Raw genomic sequence first — 7,886 nt, 5'->3', positions numbered from 1 at the left:
AAGGTGGATGGTCAGAGAAAAAGAGGAAGACCCCCAATGAGATGGATTGGCCAAGTGGCAGCATCGATGGACTCAAGCATGGCAACAGTAGTGAGATTTGCCCAGGATCAGGCAGTGTTTCGTTTTGCTGTGTGTAGGGTCACTATGAGTCCGTACAGACTCGATGGCACCTAACAACAATAACAAGTGTGTTCAGCACCTTTTTATGGGCTTATTTTCTGCTCATGTTCTTTGCTGTAGTTTTCAACCTAGACAGTTTGTTCATATATTTATTGATTTTATTATTTTGTGATTCATGGATTCTTATGGATGTTCTTTATTTAATAAATATTTGCCAAACTTTAGACCACTAAGATGTTCTCCAATATTTTCATCTAGAAATTTCATAATTTTGCACTTGCATGTATGTCTATAATTCCTTTTTAATATGTTTTTTGTATATGTCCAAAAATGTTGCTACAAAATTATAGAAACCTATATTAAACAGAAATTTCAACATGTGAAGTCATTTTTTTGAGCTATGCTCCATCTTGGTCTATATAATTCTGAAGGTAGTGTTTCCACTAACCCTTTCTTGAAGAATTCTAAACTGTGCTGTTTAAACCTCATCAAAATGGCAGAAGGGACACGAGTTGTTTTCCTTTTTGAGTTCCTTCGATTTTTGGAAAGAAAAATAAATCTGAAGGAGCATGAACAGGGTTGTAGGGCTGATGGAATAAGATTTCCCAGTGAACCTCTCATAACCTTTGCTACCCTTGAAGACTTATTAGGCGCATTGTTGTGACGAGGACTAAAGCCTATGGTATAATATTCCTGCCCTTTTTCTCAACAATGCAGTTTTCAGTTTTCTTAAAACTTCTTCATAATCAATTCCTAGGCTCATCCTTTGGCATTCCATCATGAATACTTCTTTGGAATCTCCAAAACTCTGCTGCCATAATGGCTTGAACTGAGCCATCTGCCTTGAATTTATCCCAGTAGGTTACCTTAGAGGTCAATGTTTTGATTAGGACATTTTAAATTTTTTTGAAGGTACACTAACGAGACACAAACAAGTATATTACTGAGAGAACTTGTCTGCAATCAGTGGTTGATTACATACACATGTTTAACATGTTTGTTTGGAATAAATCTGTGCATGTATGAATCTGAACCCTAGTTGCAATATGCTTTGATTTACATTCACATTGTGTGATGTAAGTTGTCAAGGTTCCTTTCCAGTCACAAAAATATCTGCTTTTTCCAGCAGTATTTTTTACTTATCTTGGCATTTTGGTTCATATAAATGAACCATATAAACACTCAGACTCTCTTTACCCCAATACGATACTATCATTATACTAGAAGTCCCAAGTTCAAGAAATTTATACTAAGGCTCATAATATTCAAATTGCTTGCAATTGGAAATAAATAGAAAAATTTAAGAGCAGCTAAAGAAAATCACACATTTCATAATGACCAAAAAGGTTTAAAATATCTGGGATTAGATTTGGATAGCAGGTAGTGTTGCCACTCATGATAACAAGTTGAAAAATAAATGAGGTGATAAAATATAGACATTCATTCATTCAGCAATTCACTTGTTTACTTATTTGGTTGTTGTTGTTGTTAAGTGCCATTGAGTTGGTCCCGACTCACAGAGACCCTCTATAGGATTTCTGAGGAGCAGCTGGTGAGTTTGAACCACCGAACCACTGACCTTGCTTTCTAGTACTTATCTACAGAACCACACTTCTATCTCATTTTATACTTATATAATTCAGTATTTGCTAGAAACTTGGTACTTCTTTGTTGTTTGTTGTTAAGTGCTGTAGAGTCAATTTCAACCCTTAGAGACCCTGTATAGGCTTTCCAAGGTGTGGCTGGTGAGCCTGAACCTCTATTGCAGTTCAGATGGGTTTGCAGTCTAGTGCATTAACCCATAGCACCACACAAGGACTCCTGGTACTTCTTTAGGTTCTGTACATATCAAAACTGTTGAGTTCTTAGCACTAGAAAATACTATAATGTAGGAAGGAAGTGAACTTACTGTTTTAAAATGTTGATCTATAAAGAGAATATAACTTCAATAGTAGTTAGAAAACCACATATATTTTGTAGAATGGTAGAACAGCAAATACTTTCACATACTGAGTTAAAAAAAATACTTTCAGAAAGAAGACGCACTGACAAGGATGATTGTTGTTGTTATATTGATGTTGTTGTTGGGTTTCTGAGTAACAGTTGGTGAGCTTGAACCTCCGACCTTGCAGTTCAAACTGACTTTACAGTTCAGTGTGCATGGGTCTTGTTTCTGAGATGATATAAAGGATAGATACAATTTTTGAAGTAACTGTCTCTGAAATTTTTTAAAGTGATACTCATATAACTTTTTCTTCTATGCTTTCATTTTGATTTAATTCAAAAATTTAATTAAGGACTATATACATGAAACACACTAATACAGTTCATTTGAGGAAGATTATCTCCGCATGAAATATTGTAAGGTTTTCAACAATGTAAGTATAACCATGTAGCTACATTTTCTAAGCAGAATATGTTTAGTCCACAGGTTGATTATTTTTATTTCAAAGTTAAGGTTTATCACAGAAAATAGAACTTCAAAATTTGAAAAGACCTTAGAGAATATTTCTTATCCCTCAAAAAATCTTAAAGTACATTTAATTGGAATGTTTAGACAGGAGGATTGTCAAACATTTCTTTGTACTTTCTGTGTCTGTTTCAAAAATTGTTCATCATTTCTCAATCTTCTATCTACAAATTAAGTCTATTGGATATTCTTTTTGTATCTTCTTCAAAGTTACTGAGTTTAAATGAAAGCTTAAAAGCAGATGTCTAATGGTAGTTCATATATTGCTGTTGTTTATAAGTGCCGATGAATCGATAATTCAAGCATTGTTGTTGTTGTTGCTAAGTGCCATCCTGTTGGTTCAGACTCCTAGTGATTCTGTATATGGCTTCCAACGAGTGACTGGTGAGTTTGAATCTCTGTCCTTGTACTTCAAACAGACATTGCGCTACAGTGCTTATCCTACAGAGCCACACCAGAATATTATTTTGTCCTTAATATTGCCGTTAAAATGCAGAAAGATAGGCACTTACTTTTTAGAAAGACAGAAAATAGCTAATTTAGACATTTAGAACAATCTAAGAATAAATTCAATAATGTTATATTGGTTAACTTATTTTTATGCAGATAATGAACACCTTGTAGTTTTAGTCAACTGCACAACCCTCCCTACCCCATCTGTTTTTATAAGCTGGCCATGCCATGCATTATGTGTGTTGAGAGCGCTAATTTCAAAACAACAACAGCATCAACCAAACAATGCTATGAAACCTCAAGTAGGAATATCTGTAATCAATTAGGAAAAAACCCCAAAAGAATAGAAAAGATAATCTTACTGTTTGTAATAATATATCATCACTTGGATTTATCTTTGCATACAGTAAAATTTAATGATACCAGGTGATTTTCTAATAAAGTGAAGGAAATATTACTTTAATTTCGTCTGTTGGAATTCCCCTGCTCCGAACACCATAATTTTATCTATTGAACAAACAAATGTAAGTTTATTGAATAGTGTGTGTTGTTGTTGTTAAGTGCCGTTGAGTCAGTTCTGACTCATAGTGATCCTGTATAGGTTTCCAAGGCATAGCTGGTGAGCTTGAACCACCAGCTTTGAGGTTCAAACCAACCTGCAGTCCAGCGCATTAACCCACAGTGTCACACCAGGACTAATATATGGAAGATGAGCTTGTTAGACATTTATAGGGTTTTGGTCTGGAATTAGATGGTGTAAGACCTATCTTTAAATCGGGGGACTGATAGGGATTAGGCACATTTTATGACATAAGAATTCTTTGAAAACATGCTTTTGACCCAAGTTATCAATCTTTTATCCCTCAAAAAGAAAAATTGTTTTCCAGACAAGTAAATATTTTTTCCCTGTTGGTTTATAGAAATCTCTTGAGGCTAAAGTGATTTAGTGTTACATATCGACTTGACTAAACTATGATTCTCAGCAGTTTACAGACACTGGACTGGTTGCTTTTGAATATTGAAACATAATGTAGTCATGGTCCTTTCCGTGATGTGATCTGATGTGATCAGTTAATTAGTTGAAAGGGGTGTTCCTGCCATTACAGAAATGGTTGTTCTGGCAAAGCTGGTTTTCTTTCTCCACCATGTCAACTACTTGCTGTCAACATTCAGTTCCTGGGAAGTAAGCCTGCTGCCTCAACTAAGAATTTGAGAATCACTAGCCCCCAGAATTGGGGAGCCACTTCCTTTAAGTAAATATTTCCATACGTATCAGTGGTTTTGTGCCTCTAGAAATCCCAGACTAAGAACCTCCTGGGGGGGAAAAAAAAATTAAAACATGTTTAAAGGTAGTATCAATTTCCAGTCTTTGTAGTTGAAAATAATCTTAGTTATTTAAAGTAATTAATCAGGTGGAAAGATACTTCTTGTTGTTAAGAGTTTCAGACTTAAGTGATACATATAGAAACTTGGGGGTACTATAAAGTCTCAATTACTAAATGGGCTGTGCTTTACTTGGGACACTAATTGGGAATCCAAATTCCTCTTTCAATTACTATTTAGCATTTTACCTTAACTAGTTGTTGTTGTTGTTAAGTGCCTTCTTGTCAATTCTAACTCATAACAACCCTGTATATGAATGAGCAACTGGTGGGTTTGAACCACCAACCTATGGTTAGCAGTCTAGTACTTATCCTACAATACCACACCAGGACTCCTATATTTAATGAATACTAGACTGTCCCTATGAAATCCTGGTGAGGTGCTGTAGGATAAGCACTGGACTTCTGAATGCAAGGTTAAAACCCACTAGTTGCTCCTCAGAAACCCTATACAGGGTTTCTATGGGTCGGGACCAACTTGATAGTACTTAACAGTAACAACAACGTAGGATTAAAGGATGAAATAAATAAATACAGCTTGTGCATATTGTAATAGTTGAGTTTGTCCACATGCAGTGGGCATTTTGTAATGCATTTTCAAAAGTGAGGTGGCTTTTACAGGTACCACAGTCTTTAAGTGCTTGCTTTTGCTAGGCAAAAATTTGGACTCGACTTAGTTAATTTTATCAAAATTAGGCCCCAATAATCATTTTAAGGCTGTTCGAGGCAGCAAGTAATTCTTCTGGTCTGCTCTGGGTTATTTTCCAGTCATAATACAATTTACAGGTTGACTAGTTCTTTCCTTGAGTAGGCGCTGAAAGACTAAGGATTCATTAGTTTTGAAAATGACTCCTAATTTTTCCTTGCCCTCAGCATGTGCAGTATCATTGCCTGTGGAGTTAAGAAGCAACAATTATTTCATCATTTTGAGCTCAAATTCCACCATTTTTATCCTTCCACAAGGTCAGAGTTGGACAGCAAGAAGCATTAAAGCTTTCCTATATTTTCCTTAAGCAAGTAACACTGGATTTTCTGTGCAACACTGTATTAACAATTATTAACAGGATAAAATAAAATTGCTTCTGTTTCTACATTTGGAAGAGAAAATATCTTCAAACTAACATATACTACTAGCTTTCTTATTCATGAGAGAAAGATGAGGCTTTCTGCTCCCATTAAGATTTATGGTCTTGACAACAAGGTCGCTATGAGTTAGAACTGACTGGGTGGCACTTAACAGCAACAACAATGTCTATCCGGGTATGGTGCTGGAAGATAAGCACTGGACTGTTGGCCCCAACTTGACATTTCAAACCCACAAGTCACTCCTTGGAAACCCTCTACAGGGTTGCTATGAGTTGGAACCAATTTGATGGCACATAACCACTACCACCATAAGTTTTCTAATAGAAGATTTTAGTTGTTGTTATTAAGTGCCATCAAGTTGGTTCTGACTCATAGTGACTCTTTGTAGGGTTTCTGAGAAGCTACTGGTGGGTTTGAACCCCCAGCCATGTAGTTCAAATAGACCTTGAGATCCAGTGCTTAATCCTGTAGCACCAAAACAGGATTTCACTAGAAGACCAGTAGGACATTAAGCTAGAGGTCAGCTAGAACTTGGTTCTAATAACCTGATTCTGTTACGTGTTCATGTCAAAAAAATATATAGAGAGTTGTCTTTAAATATTTTCCAGAAATTTTAACCATATCCTAATCACATTTGGACTTCGTGTGTGTGTGTTAGACTTTAGTAAAAATTTTATAAAGGAAATATATGGAGCTTTATGTCACAGACCACAGACTAAGTAACTTCATAAATTCATATTCACATTCATGCTGTTGCTCACAAACAGTACTCTGACATCAGCAGACACTCTGCTTAAGGTTACCATGGTCCATGGAGACATTTTATTGCCCATTTAATATTACATGAGCACAATGAAAATCCCCCTTGAATTCAATCATTATCAGGGAAGAAAGTGGATAGTGGCAAAAGGATTATTTTGAGCTCCCCCTATGTGTTTAGCATTTTATTCTCCTGGCTTAAAAAAAGAAAATAATTTTATTAAAATAAGAATATTGCTGTCTGTCTCAAAACAATTTAAATTTTCACAAGAAAGTAAACAGAAAATCTATCCTACTGACATCTTTCCAGTTTGCTTTTCTAATTCTTGTGAAAGATTGATGTTTGGGAGTGTATGCTTCTTTTGTCTTTAATTAGATAGTCAACCTAGAATCATGGTGGTGGTAGTGATGGTTGTGTGCCTTGGGAATTCTATGGAGTAATTCTACTCATTTCTATATGGTCATTATGAGTTGGAATTGACTAGAAGGCAATAGATTCATTTCATCTTGGGGTTTAGATCATGAAATAATTTAATATTCCAAAATATAATCACTATCTGCCTTTCCTCATGTTTTTCTGATTCTCAGTCCCAAACAATGGTGGCTTACTTGGAGATTTCTTTTCAAAATGCAGTCTGTAGCATCTTTTTCTCAAATCATTCCTTAACTTGGAGTATCTTTACCCTACAGTCCTATCTTCTATTTCCAGAAGACAAGTGACACACTGAAGATTTTAAAGCACTACCACCAAATTGGAATCCTGGTGTGGAGTTGTGGGTTAATGCACTGAACATCAAGGTCAGTTTGAACAGTAAGGTTGGCAGTTCCAGCTCATCAGTCGCTCTTCAGAAACCCTAATAGGTTGCTATGAGTCAGAAACAACTCAACGGCACTTAACAACAACAACAACAACAACAAACACCAAATTGAGAATGTGTAATTAAATTCTCAAAACAAACATGACCACTCCATAATCATGCACCAACTTTCTTATGCAATAGTATTTTACTAACAAAATATGTAATCTCAAAATTAGATACATTCTGTATATATTCTCTAAATTTCTGTTACAAAACTTTGTAGAAAAGACCTAGTATTATAAGGGAGAAAAAGAGAATTAAAAGTATGACAGATACAAAATTAATAATAAACAGAAGAACAAAAATAAATGTTTGCTGTTCTGAGTACACCACCATGTATATTGTTAAAAACTCAATGGGGAGAAATTCTGTCAAGAGGATAATTATCTAGTGAAGATTGCTTTCAACTGGGGAACAAAAAAACCACTCTAAATTGAACTCTTCTCCTTCTAGGATAATATGGAACAATCATACCTTGTGGTAATTATTTTTTTTATTTGCAAAGGTGGGATCTCCAGACCTTTGGGTATTTTGAGGTTACCTTCTTCTCGTCTGTGTCTCCCCTAGGCATTGAAAATATTAATGCATTAATTTGCCTTTATTATTGAGAAGTAGGCAACTGGTTTTCAGGGTTGAATTTGGCTGGGTGTGTTTAGAAGCAGAATCCATATAATCTCTACTAGTGGCATAAGACATATTAAAAAAAACACTCAGTCATTTTTTTCCTACATCTACATAGTGGAAGATGAATTATGC

The sequence above is a fragment of the Chrysochloris asiatica genome, unplaced genomic scaffold (genome assembly GCF_000296735.1).
Source record: "Chrysochloris asiatica unplaced genomic scaffold, ChrAsi1.0 scaffold00001, whole genome shotgun sequence".
NCBI lineage: Eukaryota > Metazoa > Chordata > Mammalia > Afrosoricida > Chrysochloridae > Chrysochloris > Chrysochloris asiatica.
Note: the sequence above shows the minus strand (reverse complement) of the source record.